The following is a 27,334-nucleotide window of genomic DNA, read 5'->3' as shown; positions in this document are numbered from 1 at the left end:
GCTCCTTCCCCGGCAGTGTGCTTAGGGCGCGCGCGCGCGCGCTCCCCCTCTCTTGAAGGGACCGCGCGCGCCGTCCTAAGGAGTCCCCGGCCAATTGCCGGAGGACCTCCCATATAAAAGGCACCTCCTCCAAAATGGAGGTGCCCGAGTAATGTTGTAGCACTGTTCACTACTCTGCTTCAGCCCTCAGGTCCCATTGCCAGTTACCTGCCAGATACCTGCCAGTCTGCTGTCTAATTCCTACCTGATATCCTGCTACCTGCCTGCTTGCCTGAGGTCCGACGGTCTGCCTTCCAACTCCTGTCAGTCTGTCTAAGGACCAGCTTGCCCGCTCACCTGGGAGCGCACATCTGCTATCTGCCTGCTAGCCTACCTGGAGGCTCCGCCGTCACGTGCTGTGACCACCCGCCTGTTCAGAGACTCCTGCCCGCTCACCTGGGAGCGCTCATCTGCTACCTGTCTGTTGGTTCTCCTGGAGGCTCCTCCGTCACATGCTGTGACCACCCGTTCATCCAGAGACTCTCGCCTGCTCACCTGGGAGCTCAAGTCTATCATCTGCCGCCATAGGTCGTACCAATCCTTTACCTAGAGACTGCCCCGGTCACTTGCCGTGACCTCCTGCCCGTTCATCCAGAGACTGCCCCGGTCACTTGCCGTGACCTCCTGCCCGTTCATCCAGAGACTGCCCCAGTCACTTGCCGTGACCTCCTGCCCGTTCATCCAGAGACTGCCCCGGTCACTTGCCGTGACCTCCTGCCCGTTCATCCAGAGACTGCCCCGGTCACTTGCCGTGACCTCCTGCCCGTTCATCCAGAGAATGCCCCGGTCACTTGCTGTGACCTCCTGCCCGTTCATCCAGAGACTGCCACGGTCACTTGCCGTGACCTCCTGCCCGTTTATCCAGAGACTGCCCCGGTCACTTGCCGTGACCTCCTGCCCGTTTATCCGGAGATTGCCCCGGTCACTTGCCGTGACCTCCTGCCCGTTCATTCAGAGACTGTCCCGCTCACCTGCTGTGACTGCCTGCCCGTCTACCCTGGTCGCCACCCGCTCCCTTACAAGGACCGCCCCCTTGTATAGTAGCTCAGAGGTTCCGCCTCCCAGACCCGTTACACAACCTGATGGAGGTCAGTATAGATGGACTAATAGAGAAAGTCCCACACACTGCTAGAAGGCCAAATATTTTTTCAGAGCTAGATGCAGATAAAAATTATATTCAATTTGCAACCTGATGGAGGTCAGTATAGATGGACTAATAGAACAAGTCCCACACACAGCTAGAAGCCCAAATATTTTTTCAGAGGTACTGTAGATGCAGATAAAAATTATTTTTAATTTGCAACCTGATGGAGGTCAGTATATATGTACTAATACAACAAGTCCCACACACAGCTAGAAGCCCAATATTTTTTCAGAGGTAGATGCAGAAAAAAATATATTCAGTTTGCAACCTGATGGAGGTCAGTATAGATGGAGTTATAGAACAAGTCCCACACACAGCTAGAAGCCCAAATATTTTTTCAGAGGTAGATGCAGATAAAAATTATTTTTAATTTGCAACCTGATGGAGGTCAGTATAGATGGACTAATAGGGAAAGTCCCACACACTGCTAGAAGGCCAAATATTTTTTCAGAGCTAGATGCAGATAAAAATTATATTCAATTTGAAACCTGATGGAGGTCAGTATAGATGGACTAATAGAGAAAGTCCCACACACTGCTACAAGGCCAAATATTTTTTCAGAGCTAGATGCAGATAAAAATTATATTCAATTTGCAACCTGATGGAGGTCAGTATAGATGGACTAATAGAACAAGTCCCACACACAGCTAGAAGCCCAAATATTTTTTCAGAGGTACTGTAGATGCAGATAAAAATTATTTTTAATTTGCAACCTGATGGAGGTCAGTATAGATGGACTAATAGAGAAAGTCCCACACACTGCTAGAAGGCCAAATATTTTTTCAGAGCTAGATGCAGATAAAAATTATTTTTGATTTGCAACCTGATGAAGGTCAGTATAGATGGACTAATAGAGAAAGTCCCACACACTGCTAGAAGGCCAAATATTTTTTCAGAGCTAGATGCAGATAAAAATTATATTCAATTTGCAACCTGTTGGAGGTCAGTATAGATGGACTAATAGAACAAGTCCCACACACAGCTAGAAGCCCAAATATTTTTTCAGAGGTACTGTAGATGCAGATAAAAATTATTTTTAATTTGCAACCTGATGGAGGTCAGTATAGATGGACTAATACAACAAGTCCTACACACAGCTAGAAGCCCAATATTTTTTCAGAGGTAGATGCAGAAAAAAATATATTCAGTTTGCAACCTGATGGAGGTCAGTATAGATGGAGTAATAGAACAAGTCCCACACACAGCTAGAAGCCCAAATATTTTTTCAGAGGTAGATGCAGATAAAAATTATTTTTAATTTGCAACCTGATGGAGGTCATTATAGATGGACTAATAGAGAAAGTCCCACACACTGCTAGAAGGCCAAATATTTTTTCAGAGCTAGATGCAGATAAAAATTATATTCAATTTGCAACCTGATGGAGGTCAGTATAGATGGACTAATAGAGAAAGTCCCACACACTGCTAGAAGGCCAAATATTTTTTCAGAGCTAGATGCAGATAAAAATTATATTCAATTTGCAACCTGATGGAGGTCAGTATAGATGGACTAATAGAACAAGTCCCACACACAGCTAGAAGCCCAAATATTTTTTCAGAGGTACTGTAGATGCAGATAAAAATTATTTTTAATTTGCAACCTGATGGAGGTCAGTATAGATGGACTAATAGAGAAAGTCCCACACACTGCTAGAAGGCCAAATATTTTTTCAGAGCTAGATGCAGAAAAAAATTATATTCAGTTTGCAACCTGATGGAGGTCAGTATAGATGGACTAATAGAGAAAGTCCCACACACTGCTAGAAGGCCACATATTTTTTCAGAGGTAGATGCAGAAAAAAATATATTCAGTTTGCAACCTGATGGAGGTCTGTATAGATGGATTAATAGAACAAGTCCCACACACAGCTAGAAGCCCAATATTTTTTCAGAGGTAGATGCAGAAAAAAATATATTCAGTTTGCAACCTGATGGAGGTCTGTATAGATGGATTAATAGAACAAGTCCCACACACAGCTAGAAGCCCAATATTTTTTCAGAGGTAGATGCAGAAAAAAATATATTCAGTTTGCAACCTGATGGAGGTCAGTATAGATGGACTAATACAACAAGTCCCACACAGCTAGAAGCCCAATATTTTTTCAGAGCTAGATGCAGAAAAAAATTATATTCAATTTGCAACCTGATGGAGGTCAGTATAGATGGACTAATAGAATGATGCTATGCCCAAAAGATTTTACTTCACTAGGTGCAGTACAAAAAATTGGTTTTCTATACACAGGTGGTATATCTTGCAACACAGATAGGCTACTCCACTGACTAACACACTCTGCAATAGGCCAAAAAGGATTAGCTTTGCTAGATTCAGCCAATTGCTGTGAAAAAAACTTGCACAGCACTGGCACAGACCTGCCTGGCAAAAACTGATAGGAACTGATGTAACCTAGTCCTGTAAAGGACTCCAATTACAATTAGTCTTTACTCCCAAAATCTATCGATTTAAGAGCACAGACCTGCCTGACAAAAGTCGTAGGAAATGCTGTAACCTAGTCCTTAAAAGGACTGCAATCACAACTATTCCCTACTCCCAAGCTATCTGTAGATTTGTGCGAAAATTGGCTTGAAATTAACAAGTTATAGCGCACACAGCAACAGCGGTGCCATCTAACATGCAGCTGCAGCAGTGAGAAAATGGTGGCGACGGGGAAAATGGCTTGGAATTATAGGGCAGGGACATGTGACATACACTGCCATTGACACATGCCCTTGCTTGTGTGAAAAAAAGCACTTCGCTCCGTGTGTGCGCTGCTGATAGGCTGACAGATTGCACCTCCCCACTGTAAATGCGGGAAAGAGAAAAAAAAAATGGAGATCTTCATTGTTCCTGCAGAGATCCATCCCCTGCCCCTCCCCCCACCCCGCTGTACACTCAAACTGCGTATTAACATTAATTTTCATCATTACTGAGAAAAACTCCAGTTATGATTTTGGTGCACGAACAGTTATCGAACATAACCTCGAACAGCCAAATTTTTCTCAAATTGTTCGTGTTCGCCGAACGGCTCGAACACCGCCCAAAACAGCTCGAATTTGAGACTGGCGAACAGTTCGAGTAGAACAACGCTCATCTCTATTTAAGATTTGCCTCAAAGACCCCAAGGAATACTGCCAAAGTGCCAACGTTGAGAATTGGTTTTGCTAAGCCCCATCACTTTTAGATATCGATTTGAGATTGCCACCAATAGAGCGGACCCCCAACTAATCAGTAACAGGAGTGAAGCTGTACAATTTCTTGAAATAAAATTCTAATGTCAGAAGTGGGATTTGAACCCACGCCTCCAGGAGAGACAGTGACCTGAACACAGCGCCTTAGACCACTCAGCCATCATGACTTCTTTTTGCTTTTGTAATTTAACTCTTTCTAAGCTAAGCAGTAGAAAGCTGAGCATTACTTGTGATGAAAGGAAATATGCCATGATTTCTTTTATTTTAATATTGATTTGTAACCTATTAGTTACAGCCAATTTTGAGCTTCATGACCAAGCACCGTTTTTTAAAGTTGACATGTATCAATTTATGTGGCAATAACACTGGAATGCTTAACATATCCCCGTGATTCTAATAGTGTTATTTTGTAACACATTGTACTTTATATTAATGGTAAATTTAGGTCAATATATATTTAGTTTTTCTTGTGAAAATATCTAAAGTTGCACAATTTCATTGAAATGCGGTGATGCCCCATATGTCTTCATAAACTACTGTTTGGTCACACAGCAGGGCTTTGAAAGTAAGAGTGCTATTTGGGTTTTGGGAATGCAGATTTTTCAAGAATATTTTGAGGGTGACATTTGCGGAGTTCCAAAAGTTCCAAAACAGCAGAAACCCCTCCAAAGTGATCCCATTTTATAAATTACTCCTCACAATGAATTCATCAACACCAGCAATTACTATTATTGTCCAACAGGTGTTTTCACTCTGCAACATCCAGAATTGCAAATAAGCCAGTTTAGTGCCCAGCTTGCGCTAATGGAGACTAGCACCCCATACATTTTAATTGGGCTCTCCTCGCTAGAGAAATTCCAAATCTGTGGATTCTTTGTCTTACCATTAACGTGGAAACCCCTATTTTTAGAATGAAAGATGACGGTCCTGAGTTGGGGCTTGTGTTTTTTGCCTTCCTGGCTTTTTCCCCAAACATCTTTGTTACTGGCATATTATTTAAGCATATTTGTCTCAGTAATGCCACAGCGATTCATAGTCAAACATAAATGGCTGAAATCATTCAGCTAGTGTCTGATACATGCTGCCTGTATTAGCTATCAGGTTTCCTTTAAATCCTCATACAACTAAGTCAAACTAAAATAAAACAAAGTGATGACGTCCAGAATGAAGGAAAAATTACAAAAAATATTATTTTCCTCAAAAGTTAAAAGTGTTCAGTTCTCAAGTTTCTATCATTTTATTTCCTGTAGATAGTTATAATGATTAGGATTTTTATATTCTCTGTAAACAGTCAGTCCATATGCATTGTTTATTTTCTGCTTAAAATTTAATGGGTGAAGAAAAAAACTTTTGCCGAAACCCGGGATTGAACCGGGGACATTTAGATCTTCAGTCTAACGCTCTCCAAACTGAGCTATTTCAGCAGGACACATTTAGATCCAGGAATGTTCAACACACTGTAGATGTCACAACTGGATGTATTTATTTATACTTTGACTTGTTTTTGCAAGATTATCTATATTTGAAAGTCCCGCTATTTTGCGTACATATTTAAGAACTTACATTAATTCCTTGTGAATGAATAGAAAAAACAGCAATTCTGCATTTTTTTTTACATTTTCAAATTTACTCAATTCGCCAGGGTAATTCTGACTGTGTCTCTGTAGGACAGGTGATGATTGAGCATAAAACACAATTTGTAAGCATAATGATGCATCAAGCTTTATTTTTTTCTTAGGTGCAAACAATTGGAGTGAAGATAGGAGATGCAAATTTAGAGAAAATATTCTACTGATTGTTAATGTTGAAAGTGAAAACATTTGTCCCAAATTGTGGTGAAACTTTGATGTCAGTATCACATGCGCATTTCAGACTTGTTAAACTATGTTCATCTGCTCTTTTAGCTTTTGTTTATTAAGTATATATATAGTCTATTGATGCCTGAGGTAAAAAAATCTGAAATTACACTTACTGGTAATTCGGTTTCTAGGAATCTTCCACGACAGCACCTTAGGAGGTTCACTCTCTGCCCTAATAGGGACAGAGAACACATAGAGATGAAATAGTCCCTCCCATTTTCCTATCCACAGTATTTTTCCAATGCCAAAGCAGCAACTAGCATATGCACAAAGAAACTATTTGATGTTCCCAGAAGTCTTTTGTGAAAGCACAAATACAGGACATTTAAGATTTGCCTCAAGGACCCCCAGGAATACTGTCAAAGTGCCAACGTTGAGAATTGGTTTTGCTAAGCCCCATCACTTTTAGTTTTCGATTTGAGATTGCCACCAATAGAGCGGACCCCCAACTAATCAGTAACATGAGTAAAGCTGTACAATTTTTTGAAAGAAAATGGTAATGTCAGAAGTGGGATTTGAACCCACGCCTCCAGGAGAGACAGTGACCTGAACACAGCGCCTTAGACCGCTCGGCCATCCTGACTTCTTTTTGCTTTTGTAATTTAACTCTTTCTAAGCTAAGCAGTAGAAAGATGAGCATTACTTGTGATGAAAGGAAATATACCATGATTTCTTTTATTTTAATATTGATTTGTAACCTATTAGTTACAGCCAATTTTGAGCTTCATGACCAAGCACCTTTTTTTAAATCTGACATGTATCACTTTATGTGGCAATAACACTGGAATGCTTAACATATCCCTGTGATTCTGATAGTGTTATTTTGTAACACATTGTACTTTATATTAATGGTAAATTTAGGTCAATCTATATTTAGTTTTTCTTGTGAAAATATCTAAAGTTGCACAATTTCATTGAAATGCGGTGATGCCCCATATGTCTTCAGAAACTATTGTTTGGTCACACAGCAGGGCTTTGAAAGTAAGAGCGCTATTTGCGTTTTGGGAATGCAGATTTTGCAAGAATATTTTGAGGGTGACATTTGCGGAGTTCCAAAAGTTCCAAAACAGCAGAAACCCCTCCAAAGTGATCCCATTTTATAAATTACTCCTCACAGTGAATTCATCAACACCAGCAATTACTATTATTGTCCAACAGGTGTTTTCACTCTGCAACATCCAGAATTGCAAATAAGCCAGTTTAGTGCCCAGCTTGCGCTAATGGAGACAAGCACCCCATACATTTTAATTGGGCTCTCCTCGCTACAGAAATGCCAAATCTGTGGATTCTTTGTCTTACCATTAACGTGGAAACCCCTATTTTTAGAATGAAAGATGACGGTCCTGAGTTGGGGCTTGTGTTTTTTTCCTTCCTGGCTTTTTCCCCAAACATCTTTGTTCCTGGCATATTATTTAAGCATATTTGTCTCAGTAATGCCACAGCGATTCATAGTCAAACATAAATGGCTGAAATCATTCAGCTAGTGTCTGATACATGCTGCCCATATTAGCTATCAGGTTTCCTTTAAATCCTCATACAGCTAAGTCAAACTAAAATAAAACAAAGTGATGACGTCCAGAATGAAGGAAAAATTACAAAAAATATTATTTTCCTCAAAAGTTAAAAGTGTTCAGTTCTCAAGTTTCTATCATTTTATTTCCTGTAGATAGTTATAATGATTAGGATTTTTATATTCTCTGTAAACAGTCAGTCCATATGCTTTGTTTATTTTCTGCTTAAAATTTAATGGGTGAAGAATAAAACTTTTGCCAAAACCCGGGATTGAACCAGGGACCTTTAGATCTTCAGTCTAACGCTCTCCCAACTGAGCTATTTCAGCAGGACACATTTAGATTCAGGAATGTTCAACACACTGTAGATGTCACAACTGGATGTATTTATTTTTACTTTGACTTGTTTTTGCAAGATTATCTATATTTGAAAGTCCCGCTATTTTGCGTACATATTTAAGAACTTACATTAATTCTTTGTGAATGAATAGAAAAAACAGCAATTCTGCATTTTTTTTACATTTTCAAATTTACTCAATTCGCCAGGGTAATTCTGACTGTGTCTCTGTAGGACAGGTGATGATTGAGCATAAAACACAATTTGTAAGCATAATGTTGCATCAAACTTTATTTTTTTCTTAGGTGCCAACAATTGGAGTGAAGATAGGAGATGCAAATTTAGAGAAAATATTCTACTGATTGTTAATGTTGAAAGTGAAAACATTTGTCCCAAATTGTGGTGAAACTTTGATGTCAGTATCACATGCGCATTTCAGACTTGTTAAACTATGTTCATCTGCTCTTTTAGCTTTTGTTTATTAAGTACATATATAGTCTATTGATGCCTGAGGTAAAAAAATCTGAAATTAGACTTACTGGTAATTCGGTTTCTAGGAATCTTCCACGACAGCACCTTAGGAGGTTCACTCTCTGCCCTAATAGGGACAGAGAACACATAGAGATGAAATAGTCCCTCCCATTTTCCTATCCATAGTATTTTTCCGATGCCAAAGCAACAACTAACATATGCACAAAGAAACTATTTGATGTTCCCAGAAGTCTTTTTTGAAAGCACAAATTCAGGACATTTAAGATTTGCCTCAAGGACCCCAAGGAATACTGCCAAAGTGCGAACGTTGAGAATTGGTTTTGCTAAGCCCCATCACTTTTAGTTTTCGATTTGAGATTGCCACCAATAGAGCGGACCCCCAAATAATCAGTAACAGGAGTGAAGCTGTACAATTTCTTGAAAGAAAATTCTAATGTCAGAAGTAGAGATGAGCGTTGTTCTACTCGAACTGTTCGCCAATCTCAAATTCGAGCTGTTTTGGGCGGTGTTCGAGTCATTCGGCGAACACGAACAATTTGAGAAAAATTCGGCTGTTCGAGGTTATGTTCGATAACTGTTCGTGCACCAAAATCATAACTGGATTTTTTCTCAGTAATGATGAAAATTAATGTTAATACGCAGTTTGAGTGTACAGCGGGGTGGGGGGAGGGGCAGGGGATGGATCTCTGCAGGAACAATGAAGATCTCCATTTTTTTTTTCTCTTTCCCGCATTTACAGTGGGGAGGTGCAATCTGTCAGCCTATCAGTAGCGCACACACGGAGCGAAGTGCTTTTTTTCACACAAGCAAGGGCATGTGTCATTGGCAGTGTATGTCACATGTCCTTGCCCTATAAGACCAAGCCATTTTCCCCGTCGCCACCATTTTCTCACTGCTGCAGCTGCGTGTTAGACGGCACCGCTGTTGCTGTGTGCGCTATACCTTGTTAATTTCAAGCCAATTTTCGCACAAATCTACAGATAGCTTGGGAGTAGGGAATAGTTGTGATTGCAGTCCTTTTAAGGACTAGGTTACAGCATTTCCTACGACTTTTATCAGGCAGGTCTGTGCTCTTAAATAGATAGATTGTGGGAGTAAAGACTAATTGTAATTGGAGTCCTTTACAGGACTAGGTTACATCAGTTCCTATCAGTTTTTGCCAGGCAGTTCTGTGCCAGTGCTGTGCAAGTTTTTTTCACAGCATTTGGCTGAATCTAGCAAAGCTAATCCTTTTTGGCCTATTGCAGAGTGTGTTAGTCAGTGGAGTAGCCTATCTGTGTTGCAAGATATACCACCTGTGTATAGAATACCAATTTTTTTACTGCACCTAGTGAAGTAAAATCTTTTGGGCATAGCATCATTCTATTAGTCCATCTATACTGACCTCCATCAGGTTGCAAATTGAATATAATTTTTTTCTGCATCTAGCTCTGAAAAAATATTGGGCTTCTAGCTGTGTGTGGGACTTGTTGTATTAGTCCATCTATACTGATCTCCATCAGGTTGCAAACTGAATATATTTTTTTCTGCATCTACCTCTGAAAAAATATTGGGCTTCTAGCTGTGTGTGGGACTTGTTCTATTAATCCATCTTTACAGACCTCCATCAGGTTGCAAACTGAATATATTTTTTTCTGCATCTACCTCTGAAAAAATATTGGGCTTCTAGCTGTGTGTGGGACTTGTTGTATTAGTCCATCTATACTGACCTCCATCAGGTTGCAAACTGAATATATTTTTTTCTGCATCTACCTCTGAAAAAATATTGGGCTTCTAGCTGTGTGTGGGACTTGTTCTATTAATCCATCTATACAGACCTCCATCAGGTTGCAAACTGAATATATTTTTTTCTGCATCTACCTCTGAAAAAATATGCGGCCTTCTAGCAGTGTGTGGGACTTTCTCTATTAGTCCATCTATACTGACCTCCATCAGGTTGCAAACTGAATATAATTTTTTTCTGCATCTAGCTCTGAAAAAATATTTGGCCTTCTAGCAGTGTGTGGGACTTTCTCTATTAGTCCATCTATACTGACCTCCATCAGGTTGCAAATTAAAAATAATTTTTATCTGCATCTACAGTACCTCTGAAAAAATATTTGGGCTTCTAGCTGTGTGTGGGACTTGTTCTATTAGTCCATCTATACTGACCTCCATCAGGTTGCAAATTGAATATAATTTTATCTGCATCTAGCTCTGAAAAAATATTTGGCCTTCTAGCAGTGTGTTGGACTTTCTCTATTAGTCCATCTATACTGACCTCCATCAGGTTGCAAATTGAATATAATTTTTATCTGCATCTAGCTCTGAAAAAATATTTGGCCTTCTAGCAGTGTGTGGGACTTTCTCTATTAGTCCATCTATACTGACCTCCATCAGGTTGCAAATTAAATATAATTTTTATCTGCATCTACCTCTGAAAAAATATTTGGGCTTCTAGCTGTGTGTGGGACTTGTTCTATTACTCCATCTATACTGACCTCCATCAGGTTGCAAACTGAATATATTTTTTTCTGCATCTACCTCTGAAAAAATATTGGGCTTCTAGCTGTGTGTGGGACTTGTTGTATTAGTCCATCTATACTGACCTCCATCAGGTTGCAAATTAAAAATAATTTTTATCTGCATCTACAGTACCTCTGAAAAAATATTTGGGCTTCTAGCTGTGTGTGGGACTTGTTCCATTAGTCCATCTATAGTGACCTCCATCAGGTTGCAAATTGAATATAATTTTTATCTGCATCTAGCTCTGAAAAAATATTTGGCCTACTAGCAGTGTGTGGGACTTTCTCTATTAGTCCATCTATACTGACCTCCATCAGGTTGCAAATTAAAAATAATTTTTATCTGCATCTAGCTCTGAAAAAATATTTGGCCTTCTAGCAGTGTGTGGGACTTTCTCTATTAGTCCATCTATACTGACCTCCATCAGGTTGCAAATTAAAAATAATTTTTATCTGCATCTACCTCTGAAAAAATATTTGGGCTTCTAGCTGTGTGTGGGACTTGTTCTATTAATCCATCTATACAGACCTCCATCAGGTTGCAAACTGAATATAATTTTTTTCTGCATCTAGCTCTGAAAAAATATTTGGCTTTCTAGCAGTGTGTGGGACTTGTTCTATTAGTCCACCTATACTGACCTCCATCAGGTTGCAAATTCAAAATAATTTTGTGTCTGCATCTAGCTCTGAAAAAATATTTGGCCTTCTAGCAGTGTGTGGGACTTTCTCTATAAGTCCATCTATACTGACCTCCATCAGGTTGCAAACTGAATATATTTTTTTTCTGCATCTACCTCTGAAAAAATATTGGGCTTGTAGCTGTGTGTGGGACTTGTTCTATTAATCCATCTATACAGACCTCCAACAGGTTGCAAACTGAATAAAAAATTTTTCTGCATCTACCTTTGAAAAAATATTTGGGCTTCTAGCTGTGTGTGGGACTTGTTCTATTAGTCCATCTATACTGACCTCCATCAGGCTGCAAATTGAATATAATTTTTTTCTGCATCTAACCCAGCCAATAGTTTTGGCCTAATACCACAGTTTGGCCACTCAGCTCTGCTCGGTTCCCATCCATTGTTTTTTTGTGCAAACAACTCCAAGGTTGTGAATTAGTTAACCACCAAAATGAGTGGAAAAAGGCCTGCTGCTGGTGGAAAGGGGAATAGGCGTGTTGGGAAGGGGAAAAAAGGTTGTGTCCGTGGGGTAGGTGTTAAAGCAACAGTAACATCTGCAGAAGAAAGATCATCTTCCAGCCAAACTAAAATGTCTACTTCTTTTAGCGGACAATGTGATAAGATCCCTTTCTTACGGCCACGCCAATCGCTACAAATTCCAGATGAGGCACAAAAACAGCAGGTGCTTCAATGGATATCAAGTGCTCCTTTAAGTGGGCTCTCCTCCACATCAACTTCAACATCACAAATACTCCAGTCCTCAAAGGTGTCACCCCAATCGCACTTGCTTCCTCACAGCTCCCAAATCTCCAGCTGCCCGTCTGAGTATGAGGTAGAACAGATGGTTGAGTCTGCAGAGCTGTTTACTCATACTATAGCCTGGGAATCAGAGGTCGACTCCAGCATTTCTGTGAATCCAGACGAGGAAATGATCTGCACTGATGCCCAGAATCTTTATGAGTCGGATCCAGGACCAGACGCAGAAGGTTCTGACCATAATGTAGACCCTCATTCCCAAACTGTAACTCCTGTTGGTGGAGACAATGAGGAAGACGATGATAAGACTCAAATACCTGATTGGAGCGACAACTTTAGTTTTTTGTCAGGGCAGGAACAGGTTGGCTCTGAGGACGACGGGTGTGATAACGCACAGGGTGATGATGATGAGGTTGGAGATCCCACTTACTGTCAACCCACAGTCAGCCAAGAGATGAGGTCAGCAGAGGAGGTGGAGGAAGATGCTAGTGACGACGAGGTCAGGTTGCGCCTTCCTGGACAGAGACGTAGTACTGGAAGCACGTCAACAACTGCATCCTCAAACACAACTCTGCCTCTCACCACAAGTCGTGGTGGCTCTTCAGGTCGCATGGGTGCTAAGCCTTGCATAGCCTGGGCATTTTTTCAGATCGATAAAAATGACCCAACTCGTGTTATCTGTAACATTTGTCAGCAAAAGCTAAGTAGAGGCCAAAAAATACATAGTTTGAGTACTTCATGCATGAACCGGCACATGAACATGAAGCATAAGTTGCAGTGGGAAGCTCAGTGTGCTACAATGCGGCCTAGCCGGCCGGGCCAACCACCGTCTGCCATATCTTGTGCATCCGCGGCCTCTTCATCCTCTTTGACTGGGGGGACAGCAGTCACACCTGTTTTAGGGCGCAGACCTGCCACCTCTTTACCCGCAACAGCCAGCATGATTGGCAGGTCATCATTTTCTTTGGAGGTGGTAACACCAGCTGGTGTTGAGCGCTGTCCGACATCGATAGCACCACCTTTGGATCAAGGCAACCTAACATGTCCGCCTGCATCTTCCTCACAGACCGTCAGTTTGCCGGGGACACCCTTATCAACCCCGTCTAAGCACAATAGCCAGCCCTCGGTCCCTCAGATGTGGACAAGTAAAAGACCATTTCCTCCTAGCCATGAGAAAGCTAAGAGGTTGAATTTCACCATCTGCAAGCTCTTGGCTACAGAAAAGCTGCCTTTCAGCCTGGTGGACACAGAGGATTTTCGAGACCTTATGTCCGTCGCAGTGCCCCAGTACCAGATGCCCAGTCGGCACTACTTCTCAAAGAAAGGTGTGCCTGCGCTCCAACAGCATGTCGCACACAACATCACCGCTTCTTTGAGAAACTCTGTGTGTGACAGGGTGCATTTCACCACAGACACTTGGATGAGTAGGCATGGACAGGGGCATTACATGTCGCTGACTGGGCACTGGGTAACTATGGTGACAGCAGGACAAGGGGCTGCTGTCCAAGTCTTGCCGTCCCCACGAGTTGTGCGTCAATCCTCTTTATGTCAAAGTTCCTCCACTGCTTCTGCCTCCTCAACCTCCTCTCGGTCTTCCACCTGCACCCAAAGCCTGTCTGGTCATGCCACAAGCTTTCTAACTGCACAGAAGGGATCCTGCACACCTCCTTACTATGCTGGCAGTAGGGCTCAACGTCATCAGGCGGTTTTTACATTGAAATGTTTGGGAAATGTGAGTCACACAGCTGAGGAGTTGTGGTCAGCTCTGGAGAACCAATTTCATGAATGGTTGTCTCCACTGGACCTGAAACCAGGGAAGGCCGTGTGCGACAATGCTGCAAATCTGGGTGCGGCCCTTCGCCGGGGCAATGTCACACACGTGCCTTGTATGGCTCACGTGTTGAACTTGGTTGTCCATCAATTTTTAGCCCACTATCCCAGACTAGATGGCCTTCTGCAGAGGGCACGGTCGCTGTGTGCTCACTTCCGCCGTTTGCATCCCGCAGCTCAGCGACTTACATCTCTACAGAAGTCGTTGGGCCTGCCACTTCACCGGCTAAAATGCGATGTGCCTACCCGGTGGAATTCAACTCTGCACATGTTGCAGTGACTGTGGCAGCACCGACAAGCCCTGGTGCAATACGTTCTGACGTATAGCCTGGGCCAACGAGATCCAGAGGTGGGGCAAATCACGCTGGAGGAGTGGTCTCAGATCAGGGACCTATGCACCCTTCTGCACAGTTTTGAAATGGCGACGAAGATGTTTAGTGCTGACGATGCCATTATCAGCATGACTATTCCGGTGATTTACATGCTGTAGCACATGTTAAACAGAATTCGGAGTCAGGTGGTGGCACAAGAGGAGGTGGAGGAAGTAGAGGAGGAGGAGTTGTATGCGGAAGTGCTAACATCTGCAAGGTCCAGACGGTCGGCAGCACCAAGGCGGCAGGCATGTGAGGGTGGGGGAGATGGTTTTACCAGGGCGCATGGTAGCAGCCAAACTAGTGAGGAAGGTGCAGGAGCCCAGGAAGAAGTGGAGGACGAACTGATGGAAGACTCATCAGATGAGGGAGACCTTGATCACATTTCTGTTGTGCGAGGTTGGGGGGAGAGGACAGAGGAAGGAAGCATGATTGTTACCTCGCCACCAACACAACAGGGACTTGGTGCTCCTGGATGTGCAACACACATGAGTGCCTTCTTGCTGCACTACCTGCAACATGACCCTCGAATTGTGAGAATTAGAAGTAATCATGACTACTGGGTTGCCACACTCTTAGATCCCCCAAACTTTTCGATCAACCTTTTCATTTTAATAAAGACCAAAAAAATGGTCATTTTTGAAATTATAAGCATTAGCAGGTTGTTAGAAACTGAAATCAAACATTTTTCAACTCAAAACTTTATTCTAGGTGATGTTACATTTTCACATAGGACCCCTTGTTCGAAAGGAGCTTCTGAACTCTCTCGTCCATTGAATTTGTCAGGTTTTGGATGGTTTCTGCTTCAATTGTTTTGCATGAGGACAGAATACCCTCCCAGAGCTGTTGCTTAGATGCGAACTGCCTCCCGCCATCATAGACACTCCTTTTAATGATGCTCCAAAGGTTCTGAATGGGGTAGAGGTCAGGGGAGCATGGGGGTCACACCATAAGTTTGTCCCCTTTTATGCCCATATCAGCCAGAGATGCAGATGTTTTATGTGCAGCATGAGATGGTGCATTATCATGCAAAAAAATGATCTTGCTGTGAAATACACGGTTCTTCTTCTTGAACCATGGCAGGAAGTGCTGTTTGAGAAAATCCACATACATTATGGAGTTCATCTTTAGCGCCTTCAGGGATCCTAAAGGGGCCGACAATCTCTCTCCCCATGATTCCAGCCCAAAACATTACTCCACCTCCTCCTTGTTGGCGCTGTAGCCGTGTTTGCGTGGGGTGTCCATCAACCAGCCATCCTCCACTCCATCCATCTGGACTATCGAGCGCTGCACGGCACTCATCCGTGAACAAAACAGTTTTGAAATCAGTCTTCATGTAATGTTTGGCCCACTGGAGCCATTTCTGCTTGTGTGAAGTGGATAGAGGAGGTCGACAGGATGGCGTATGCACAGCTGCAAACCTCTGAAGGACCCTGCATCTTGTTGTTCGGGGGACGTTGGAGGCACCAGCAGCTTCAAAAACTTGTCTGCTGCTATGACAAGGCTTTTTTGCCGCTGCTCTTTCAACCTGACGTAATTGCCTGTAGGAAAGAGTCCTCAATTTGCCCTTATCAGCACGCACACGTGTGTACTGTGAATCAGCTACATACTTCTTGATTGCCAAGACACTTAATCCTGATCATCGCACAATGTTGATTGTAGTCATGCCTTGCCCTAAACACTCCACAATTTGTTGCTTCTCAGCAGCCGACACATCCTTTTCCTTTCCCATTTTGGCAGAAAATGTGGGCTGATTAATAATGTGAGACAGCCTTCTTAAGTAGTCTTGCCTTTCATTGGACACACCTGCCAAACTAATTAGCACAGGTGTCTGCAATTGCTTACATTGATATAAAGAGCCCTGACACACATCACCATCAATGAGTTTAACTGACAAACAAACAAATTCTTCCCTTATCACTCCTAAACACTTTTTGCATAATAATTTGGAACACAGCGTACATGTGCTTTTCCACAAAACACCAGTGGTTCACGTAGTGATTCTTACAGTTCTAACTTGCCAACCGTGGTCTGTATGGAGTTGTTCAATAAAGGGCCCAAAATTAAGATAACATAGATGGGAGAGGTCTCTATGAATAGGAATTCCTAAGTATTTGATACCCTGTGAGGGCCAGGCAAAGGGAAAGTTGGACTGGATGGAATCCTATATGGATTTGGGGAGGGAGACATTGAGGGCCTCAGACTTCGCTGCATTGATTTTAAAATTTGACCATGTAACAAAGTGATCTATTTCAGCCATAACAGCATGGATGGATATATGTGATTGAGTGATATATACTAGGACATCATCAGCAAATAGAGAGCACTTGTACTCGGTGCCTCCCACCTCAATCCACCTAATATTGGGGTTATGGCGAATTGATGAGAGCAGGTGCTCCGTCACTAGGATGTATAAGAGAGGGGACAGAGAACATCCCTGCCTTGTCCCATTTGTGATTGTGAAAGGTGATGAAAATGTTCTGACGCGCCCCCTGGGCCTTGGGACACCCGGAGCCGGACCCTTTTTGGTGGATGCTGGTGGTTGTAGTCTCCGTGGCGGCGACCCGGTTCCGTATCTCAGGGCGGTCAAACCAGTGGCGGAACTATTTATGTGGTTTTGATGTTTAAATGTCCGACTACGCCACCCGTGGATTGCGGTCAGAGTGAACCGCCGCTCCAGGGCAGACCGCTGAGGCTGGTGTTGTGGGTGCAGCAGAGCGTAGCATAACTCCCCACGGGAGGAGTATAGCCTCAGGGCAGTGTATGCGGAGGATGGGGGTGATGGTGCAGGGCAGCAGCAGTAACGACACGGAGTCAGTGATGCAATCCAGGGCCTTTACTCACAGTTCTTATTATCCAGACCACGTCTGCAGGTAACGGCTGCCCACGTCGTACTGTGCTCACCAGGTGAGGGGCTCAGACAACTCCCAGATAACTTTGGAGCGCTTCACAGGACCCCCTTTGTGTGTCCTTTGACTGGCCTTTCTTACCAACCCTTCTGTCCGGCTGCCTCGGGCCTCCTCTTGGTAAACTTGGCGCCAGTTTCCCTGACCCTATGTGGTGCCTTCCTAGCGGGTGTAGCGAGGGGCTGCGCCACATAAAATGTCACAGAATCCTGTTTCTAGCTGAGGGTCGTTTTCTGCCTCCACTAGTTTCGGGGACCGGTCTCCCCCTTTGGCCTGACCCCTCCACGCAGGTGGATTCGGGCGTGCGGTGGCGACTAGCCCGTCCTCACCCCTGGGATCCCTTCGTTCCTCGTTCCTGGAGCCTTCTCCGCTCCTCTTCCTTCCTTCTCCCTCTTCCAGGCCTGGGCCTCTGTTACTAGGCCCGCCTCCGGAGCAGAGCTCATGCAGAGCCCCTGCTCCCTGCCACTTCTGCTCAGACTTCTCTGCACTGAACTAAGATGGTGCCCACCTTTTATACTCCCTTCTCAATGCACCCAGGAACTGCTTCCTCCCTGCTCCTGCACTACAGGGTTCCCCTTCCTCAGTGTTCCCTCCCCCCACTCCAGCCAGGGACAGGGACTGTCGTGCCCATCTCAGGGGCATATTGGTCGCCCTGCCCCACGGCAATGTGGTGTAATGCATGCAGGTGTCGGGTCCTGATCCACACTACATCCTTACCTGAGAGTGAGATATCACACCTCTGGGTGAGGTGCAATACCTCTGTAGCAACAGAGCCCTCAGGGTGCTACAGTTCCATTTATCTTCAGAATAGGTGACGTATTGCGATACAGGGCCGTGATTTTGGCTATAAAAGGGTCCCCTAGACCCCTACCCCAAGCTTTTTAAGAGAATCATATATGGCGTGTCAGGAGACTCTATGGAATGCTTTCTCAGCATCCAACGAGAGTATCTAATTACAAATTTTTAACTGCATCTAGCCCAGGAAATACTTTGTGCCTAGTAGCAGTGTCTGCTAGTCAGCGGATTATCCCGGCTGTTAAGCAAGCTACACCACCTGTAGTTTGGACACTTAATTTTTTCAAAGGAAATGCTTCAGGACCACGGGATACTCAGTGAAGAGCATCAGGAGGCACCCCAAGGCATAGGGGCTGGGACTGGCAGTAGGATGCCTTGCGGTGGACAGCCGAGCTCGATCCTTATAAAAGCTTTTTAACTGCAGCAGCTTTAGTGGACGCTACTGGAGCTGGAATTACGCGGCTGCTGGCATGAGACTTGCCCTCCAATAGATCCTTGTAAATGGATTTAAAGTGTATTCATTCAAATTAGAGAGACAATTTAAATTAAAAAGCTTAGAGCTGCCTCCACCACAGGGGGGCTCGCTCGACCCACCAGCGGACAGGCACCAGTATTGGGAGAGGGGGGCTGGCCGTCAGGGTTCACCGCGGCTCTGGCACAAACCCGGCGACACGGAGGTGGCACGGGCAGGAACGGACTGGCTGTGTCGGCTTCTCACTTTTTGGATTTTAGAAGGGCATGACATGCTTATATCTGTGTCTCCCCCTCCTTTTACTCCTCCACGTCTTTTATTTTCGCATGACTATATGTACTTGTCACTTTTCCATGTGTTAGTTATGTCTTCTGAGCAGTTTGTCAGCTTTTGGACACCTTTGAAGGTGTTTTCTATGTGTTTCTATGTGTTTTTGTTTGCCTGCCATTGGTTTTAACAGTGTTCGAAGGACCGAACCGAACTCGAACACTACGTGAGATTTGAACCCACGCCTCCAGGAGAAACTGCAACCTGAACGCAGCGCCTTAGACCGCTCGGCCATCCTGACTTCTTCTGGCTTTTGTAATTTAACTCTTTCTAAGCTAAGCAGTGGAAAGATGAGCATTACTTGTGATGAAAGGAAATATACCATGATTTCTTTTATTTTAATATTGATTTGTAACCTATTAGTTACAGCCAATTTTGAGCTTCATGACCAAGTACCGTTTTTTAAATCTGACATGTATCAATTTATTTTGGCAATAACATTGGAATGCTTAACATATCCCTGTGATTCTGATAGTGTTATTTTGTAAGACATTGTACTTTATATTAATGGTAAATTTAGGTCAATATATATTTAGTTTTTCTTGTGAAAATCTCTAAAGTTGCACAATTTCATTGAAATGCGGTGATGCCCCATATGTCTTCAGAAACTACTGTTTGGTCACACAGCAGGGCTTTGAAAGTAAGAGCGCTATTTGGGTTTTGGGAATGCAGATTTTGCAAGAATATTTTGAGGGTGACATTTGCGGTGTTCGAAAAGTTCCAAAACAGCAGAAACCCCTCCAAAGTGATCCCATTTTATAAATTACTCCTCACAATGAATTCATCAACACCAGCAATTACTATTATTGTCCAACAGGTGTTTTCACTCTGCAACATCCAGAATTGCAAATAAGCCAGTTTAGTGCCCAGCTTGCGCTAATGGAGACAAGCACCCCATGCATTTTAATTGGGCACTCCTCGCTACAGAAATGCCAAATCTGTGGATTCTTTGTCTTACCATTAACGTGGAAACCCCTCTTTTTAGAATGAAAGATTACGGTCCTGAGTTTTGGCTTGTGTTTTTTGCCTTCCTGGCTTTTTCCCCAAACAGCTTTGTTCCTGGCATATTATTTAAGCATATTTGTCTCAGTAATGCCACAGCGATTCATAGTCAAACATAAATGGCTGAAATCATTCAGCTAGTGTCTTATACATGCTGCCCGTATTAGCTATCAGGTTTCCTTTAAATCCTCATACAGCTAAGTCAAACTAAAATAAAACAAAGTGATGACGTCCAGAATGAAGGAAAAATTACTAAAAATATTATTTTCCTCAAAAGTTAAAAGTGTTCAGTTCTCAAGTTTCTATCATTTTATTTCCTGTAGATAGTTATAATGATTAGGATTTTTATATCCTCTGTAAACAGTCAGTCCATATGCTTTGTTTATTTTCTGCTTAAAATTTAATGGGTGAAGAAAAAAGCTTTTGCCGAAACCTGGGATTGAACCAGGGACCTTTAGATCTTCAGTCTAACGCTCTCCCAACTGAGCTATTTCAGCAGGACACATTTAGATTCAGGAATGTTCAACACACTGTAGATGTCACAACTGGATGTATTTATTTTTACTTTGACTTGTTTTTGCAAGATTATCTATATTTGAAAGTCCCGCTATTTTGCGTACATATTTAAGAACTTACATTAATTCTTTGTGAATGAATAGAAAAAACAGCAATTCTGCATTTTTTTTACATTTTCAAATTTACTCATTTCGCCAGGGTAATTCTGACTGTGTCTCTGTAGGACAGGTGATGATTGAGCATAAAACACAATTTGTAAACATAATGTTGCATCAAGCTTTATTATTTTCTTAGGTGCAAACAATTGAAGTGAAGAAAGGAGATGCAAATTTAGAGAAAATATTCTACTGATTGTTAATGTTGAAAGTGAAAACATTTGTCCCAAATTGTTGTGAAACTTTGATGTCAGTATCACATGCGCATTTCAGACTTGTTAAACTATGTTCATCTGCTCTTTTAGCTTTTGTTTATTAAGTATATTTATAGTCTATTGATGCCTGAGGTAAAAAAATCTGAAATTAGACTTACTAGTAATTCGGTTTCTAGGAATCTTCCACGACAGCACCTTAGGAGGTTCACTCTCTGCCCTAATAGGGACAGAGAACACATAGAGATGAAATAGTCCCTCCCATTTTCCTATCCACAGTATTTTTCCGATGCCAAAGCAACAACTAACATATGCACAAAGAAACTATTTGATGTTCCCAGAAGACTTTTGTGAAAGCACAAATTCAGGACATTTAAGATTTGCCTCAAGGACCCCAAGGAATACTGCCAAAGTGCCAACGTTGAGAATTGGTTTTGCTAAGCCCCATCACTTTTGAGATTGCCACCAATAGAGCGGACCCCCAACTAATCGGTAACAGGAGTGAAGCTGTACAATTTCTTGAAAGAAAATTCTAATGTCAGAAGTAGGATTTGAACCCACGCCTGCAGGAGAGACTGCGACCTGAACGCAGCATCTTAGACCGCTCGGCCATCACTTTTAGTTTTCGATTTGAGATTGCCACCAATTGAGCGGACCCCCAACTAATCAGTAACAGGAGTGAAGCTGTACAATTTCTTGAAAGAAAATTCTAATCTCAGAAGTGGGATTCAAACCCACGCCTCCAGAAGAGAGACTGCGACCTGAACGCAGCGCCTTAGACCGCTCGGCCATCCTGACTTCCTCTGGCTTTTGTAATTTAACTCTTTCTAAGCTAAGCAGTAGAAAGATGAGCATTACTTGTGATGAAAGGAAATATGCCATGATTTCTTTTATTTTAATATTGATTTGTAACCTATTAGATACAGCCAATTTTGAGCTTCATGACCAAGCACCGTTTTTTAAATCTGACATGTATCAATTTATGTGGCAATAACACTGGAATGCTTAACATATCCCCGTGATTCTGAAAGTGTTATTTTGTAACACATTGTACTTTATATTAATGGTAAATTTAGGTCAATATATATTTAGTTTTTCTTGTGAAAATATCTAAAGTTGCACAATTTCATTGAAATGCGGTGATGCCCCATATGTCTTCAGAAACTACTGTTTGGTCACACAGCAGGGCTTTGAAAGTAAGAGCGCTATTTGGGTTTTGGGAATGCAGATTTTGCAAGAATATTTTGAGGGTGACATTTGTGGAGTTCCAAAAGTACCAAAACAGCAGAAACCCCTCCAAAGTGATCCCATTTTATAAATTACTCCTCACAATGAATTCATCAACGCCAGCAATTACTATTATTGTCCAACAGGTGTTTTCACTCTGCAACATCCAGAATTGCAAATAAGCCAGTTTAGTGCCCAGCTTGCGCTTATGGAGACAAGCACCCCATACATTTTAAGTGGGCTCTCCTCGCTAGAGAAATGCCAAATCTGTGGATTCTTTGTCTTACCATTAACGTGGAAACCCCTATTTTTAGAATGAAAGATGACGGTCCTGAGTTGGGGCTTGTGTTTTTTGCCTTCCTGGCTTTTTCCCCAAACAGCTTTGTTACTGGCATATTTTTGAAGCATATTTGTCTCAGTAATGCCACAGCGATTCATAGTCAAACATAAATGGCTGAAATCATTCAGCTAGTGTCTGATACATGCTGCCCGTATTAGCTATCAGGTTTCCTTTAAATCCTCATACAGCTAAGTCAAACTAAAATAAAACAAAGTGATGACGTCCAGAATGAAGGAAAAATTACAAAAAATATTATTTTCCTCAAAAGTTAAAAGTGTTCAGTTCTCAAGTTTCCATCATTTTATTTCCTGTAGATAGTTATAATGATTAGGATTTTTACATTCTCTGTAAACAGTCAGTCAATATGCTTTGTTTATTTTCTGCTTAAAATTTAATTGGTGAAGAAAAAAACTTTTGCCGAAACCTGGGATTAAACCAGGGACCTTTAGATCTTCAGTCTAACGCTCTCCCAACTGAGCTATTTCGGCAGGACACATTTAGATTCAGGAATGTTCAACACACTGTAGATGTCACAACTGGATGTATTTATTTTTACTTTGACTTGTTTTTGCAAGATTATCTATATTTGAAAGTCCCGCTATTTTGCGTACATATTTAAGAACTTACATTAATTCTTTGTGAATGAATAGAAAAAACAGCAATTCTGCATTTTTTTTACATTTTCAAATTTACTCAATTCGCCAGGGTAATTCTGACTGTGTCTCTGTAGGACAGGTGATGATTGAGGATAAAACACAATTTGTAAGCATAATGTTGCATCAAGCTTTATTTTTTTCTTAGGTGCAAACAATTGGAGTGAAGAAAGGAGATGCAAATTTATAGAAAATATTCTACTGATTGTTAATGTTGAAAGTGAAAACATTTGTCCCAAAATGTGGTGAAACTTTGATGTCAGTATCACATGCGCATTTCAGACTTGTTAAACTATGTTCATCTGCTCTTTTAGCTTTTGTTTATTAAGTATATATATAGTCTATTGATGCCTTGAGGTAAAAAAATCTGAAATTAGACTTACTGGTAATTCGGTTTCTAGGAATCTTCCACGACAGCACCTTAGGAGGTTCACTCTCTGCCCTAATAGGGACAGAGAACACATAGAGATGAAATAGTCCCTCCCATTTTCCTATCCACAGTGTTTTTCTGATGCCAAAGCAACAACTAACATATGCACAAAGAAACTATTTGATGTTCCCAGAAGTCTTTTGTGAAAGCACAAATTCAGGACATTTAAGATTTGCCTCAAGGACCCCAAGGAATACTGCCAAAGTTGAGAATTGGTTTTGCTAAGCCCCATCACTTTTAGTTTTCGATTTGAGATTGCCACCAATAGAGCGGACCCCCAACTAATCAGTAACAGGAGTGAAGCTGTACAATTTCTTGAAAGAAAATTCTAATGTCAGAAGTGGGATTCGAACCCACGCCTCCAAGAGAGACTGCGACCTGAACGCAGAGCCTTAGACCGCTCGGCCATCCTGACTTCCTCTGGCTTTTGTAATTTAACTCTTTCTAAGCTAAGCAGTAGAAAGATGAGCATTACTTGTGATGAAAGGAAATATGCCATGATTTCTTTTATTTTAATATTGATTTGTAACCTATTAGTTACAGCCAATTTTGAGCTTCATGACCAAGCACCGTTTTTTAAATCTGACATGTATCAATTTATGTGGCAATAACACTGGAATGCTTAACATATCCCCGTGATTCTGATAGTGTTATTTTGTAACACATTGTACTTTATATTAAGGGTAAATTTAGGTCAATATATATTTAGTTTTTCTTGTGAAAATATCTAAAGTTGCACAATTTCATTGAAATGCGGTGATGCCCCATATGTCTTCAGAAACTACTGTTTGGTCACACAGCAGGGCTTTGAAAGTAAGAGTGCTATTTGGGTTTTGGGAATGCAGATTTTGCAAGAATATTTTGAGGGTGACATTTGCGGAGTTCCAAAAGTACCAAAACAGCAGAAACCCCTCCAAAGTGATCCCATTTTATAAATTACTCCTCACAATGAATTCATCAACGCCAGCAATTACTATTATTGTCCAACAGGTGTTTTCACTCTGCAACTAGAGATGACCGTTGTTCTACTCGAACTGTTCGCCAATCTCAAATTCGAGCTGTTTTGGGCGGTGTTCGAGCCGTTCGGCGAACACGAACGATTTGAGAAAAATTCGGCTGTTCGAGGTTATGTTCGATAACTGTTCTTGCACCAAAATCATAACTGGATTTTTTCTCAGTAATGATGAAAATTAATGTTAATACGCAGTTTGAGTGTACAGCGGGGTGGGGGGAGGGGCAGGGGATGAATCTCTGCAGGAACAATGAAGATCTCCATTTTTTTTTCTCTTTCCCGCATTTGCAGTGGGGAGGTGCAATCTGTCAGCCTATCAGCAGCGCACACACGGAGCGAAGTGCTTTTTTTCACACAAGCAAGGGCATGTGTCATTGGCAGTGTATGTCACATGTCCTTGCCCTATAAGACCAAGCCATTTTCCCCGTCGCCACCATTTTCTCACTGCTGCAGCTGCGTGTTAGACGGCACCGCTGTTGCTGTGTGCGCTATACCTTGTTAATTTCAAGCCAATTTTCGCACAAATATACAGATAGCTTGGGAGTAGGGAATAGTGATTGCAGTCCTTTTAAGGACTAGGTTACAGCATTTCCTACGACTTTTATCAGGGAGGTCTGTGCTCTTAAATAGATAGGTTGTGGGAGTAAAGACTAATTGTAATTGGAGTCCTTTTCAGGACTAGGTTACATCAGTTCCTATCAGTTTTTGCCAGGCAGGTCTGTGCCAGTGCTGTGCAAGTTTTTTTCACAGCATTTGGCTGAATCTAGCAAAGCTAATCCTTTTTGGCCTATTGCAGAGTGTGTTAGTCAGTGGAGTAGCCTATCTGTGTTGCAAGATATACCACCTGTGTATAGAATACCAATTTTTTTACTGCACCTAGTGAAGTAAAATCTTTTGGGCATAGCATCATTCTATTAGTCCATCTATACTGACCTCCATCAGGTTGCAAATTGAATATAATTTTTTTCTGCATCTAGCTCTGAAAAAATATTGGGCTTCTAGCTGTGTGTGGGACTTGTTCTATTAATCCATCTATACAGACCTCCATCAGGTTGCAAACTGAATATATTTTTTTCTGCATCTACCTCTGAAAAAATATTGGGCTTCTAGCTGTGTGTGGGACTTGTTCTATTAATCCATCTATACAGACCTCCATCAGGTTGCAAACTGAATATATTTTTTTCTGCATCTACCTCTGAAAAAATATTGGGCTTCTAGCTGTGTGTGGGACTTGTTGTATTAGTCCATCTATACTGACCTCCATCAGGTTGCAAACTGAATATATTTTTTTCTGCATCTACCTCTGAAAAAATATTGGGCTTCTAGCTTTGTGTGGGACTTGTTCTATTAATCCATCTATACAGACCTCCATCAGGTTGCAAACTGAATATATTTTTTTCTGCATCTACCTCTGAAAAAATATTGGGCTTCTAGCTGTGTGTGGGACTTGTTCTATTAATCCATCTATACAGACCTCCATCAGGTTGCAAACTGAATATATTTTTTTCTGCATCTACCTCTGAAAAAATATTGGGCATCTAGCTGTGTGTGGGACTAGTTGTATTAGTCCATCTATACTGACCTCCATCAGGTTGCAAACTGAAGATATTCTGTTCTGCATCTAGCTCTGAAAAAATATTGGGCTTCTAGCTGTGTGTGGGACTTGTTCTATTAATCCATCTATACAGACCTCCATCAGGTTGCAAACTCAATATATTTTTTTCTGCATCTAGCTCTAAAAAAATATTTGGCCTTCTATCTGTGTGTGGGACTTGTTCTATTAGTCCATCTCTACTGACCTCCATCAGGTTGCAAACTGAATATAATTTTTTTCTGCATCTACCTCTGAAAAAATATTTGGGCTTCTAGCTGTGTGTGGGACTTGTTCTATTAGTCCATCTATACTGACCTCCATAAGGTTGCAAACTGAATATAATTTTTTTCTGCATCTACCTCTGAAAAAATATTTGGCCTTCTAGCTGTGTGTGGGACTTGTTCTATTAGTACATCTATACTGACCTCCATCAGGTTGCAAATTTAATATAATTTTTTTCTGCATCTAGCTCTGAAAAAATGTTTGGCCTTCTAGCAGTGTGTGGGACTTGTTCTATTAGTCCATCTATACTGACCTCCATAAGGTTGCAAACTGAATATAATTTTTTTCTGCATCTACCTTTGAAAAAATATTTGGCCTTGTAGCTGTGTGTGGGACTTGTTCTATTAGTCCATCTATACTGACCTCCATAAGGTTGCAAACTGAATATAATTTTTTTCTGCATCTAGCACTCTAAAAATATTTGGCCTTCTAGCAGTGTGTTGGACTTGTTCTATTAGTCATCTATACTGACCTCCATCAGGTTGCAAATTCAAAATAATTTTTTGTCTGCATCTACCTCTGAAAAAATATTTGGCCTTATAGCAGTGTGTGGGACTTGTCCTATTAGTCCATCTATACTGACCTCCATCAGGTTGCAAACTGAATATAATTTTTTTCTGCATCTAACTCTGAAAAAATATTTGGCCTTCTAGCAGTGTGTGGGTCTCATTGTATTAGGCCATCTATACCAAGCTCCACCAGCTT

At 41.8% G+C, this 27,334-nt stretch overlaps 6 non-coding genes across 6 annotated transcripts; all 6 read right to left on the bottom strand.

Annotated features, from left to right (window-relative positions):
• Nucleotides 1–5,720: 5,720 nt before the first annotated feature.
• TRNAF-GAA (transfer RNA phenylalanine (anticodon GAA)) lies at nt 5,721–5,793 on the bottom strand. Its single transcript has one exon. It is a non-coding gene; the product is annotated as a tRNA-Phe (tRNA).
• Nucleotides 5,794–6,728: 935 nt separating this feature from the next.
• On the bottom strand, nt 6,729–6,811 carry TRNAL-CAG (transfer RNA leucine (anticodon CAG)). Its single transcript has one exon. It is a non-coding gene; the product is annotated as a tRNA-Leu (tRNA).
• A 1,184-nt stretch (nt 6,812–7,995) lies between these two features.
• Nucleotides 7,996–8,068, bottom strand: TRNAF-GAA (transfer RNA phenylalanine (anticodon GAA)). Its single transcript has one exon. It is a non-coding gene; the product is annotated as a tRNA-Phe (tRNA).
• A 12,564-nt stretch (nt 8,069–20,632) lies between these two features.
• TRNAF-GAA (transfer RNA phenylalanine (anticodon GAA)) lies at nt 20,633–20,705 on the bottom strand. The gene has a single exon. It is a non-coding gene; the product is annotated as a tRNA-Phe (tRNA).
• A 2,368-nt stretch (nt 20,706–23,073) lies between these two features.
• TRNAF-GAA (transfer RNA phenylalanine (anticodon GAA)) lies at nt 23,074–23,146 on the bottom strand. Its single transcript has one exon. It is a non-coding gene; the product is annotated as a tRNA-Phe (tRNA).
• Nucleotides 23,147–24,073: 927 nt separating this feature from the next.
• Nucleotides 24,074–24,156, bottom strand: TRNAL-CAG (transfer RNA leucine (anticodon CAG)). Its single transcript has one exon. It is a non-coding gene; the product is annotated as a tRNA-Leu (tRNA).
• Nucleotides 24,157–27,334: the final 3,178 nt, after the last annotated feature.

The sequence above is a fragment of the Phyllobates terribilis genome, unplaced genomic scaffold (genome assembly GCF_046119375.1).
Source record: "Phyllobates terribilis strain yellow unplaced genomic scaffold, ASM4611937v1 Scaffold_65__1_contigs__length_7625178, whole genome shotgun sequence".
Lineage (NCBI taxonomy): Eukaryota > Metazoa > Chordata > Amphibia > Anura > Dendrobatidae > Phyllobates > Phyllobates terribilis.
The sequence above is the reverse complement of the archived record's forward strand: the minus strand, read 5'-3'. Positions and strand labels throughout refer to the sequence as shown.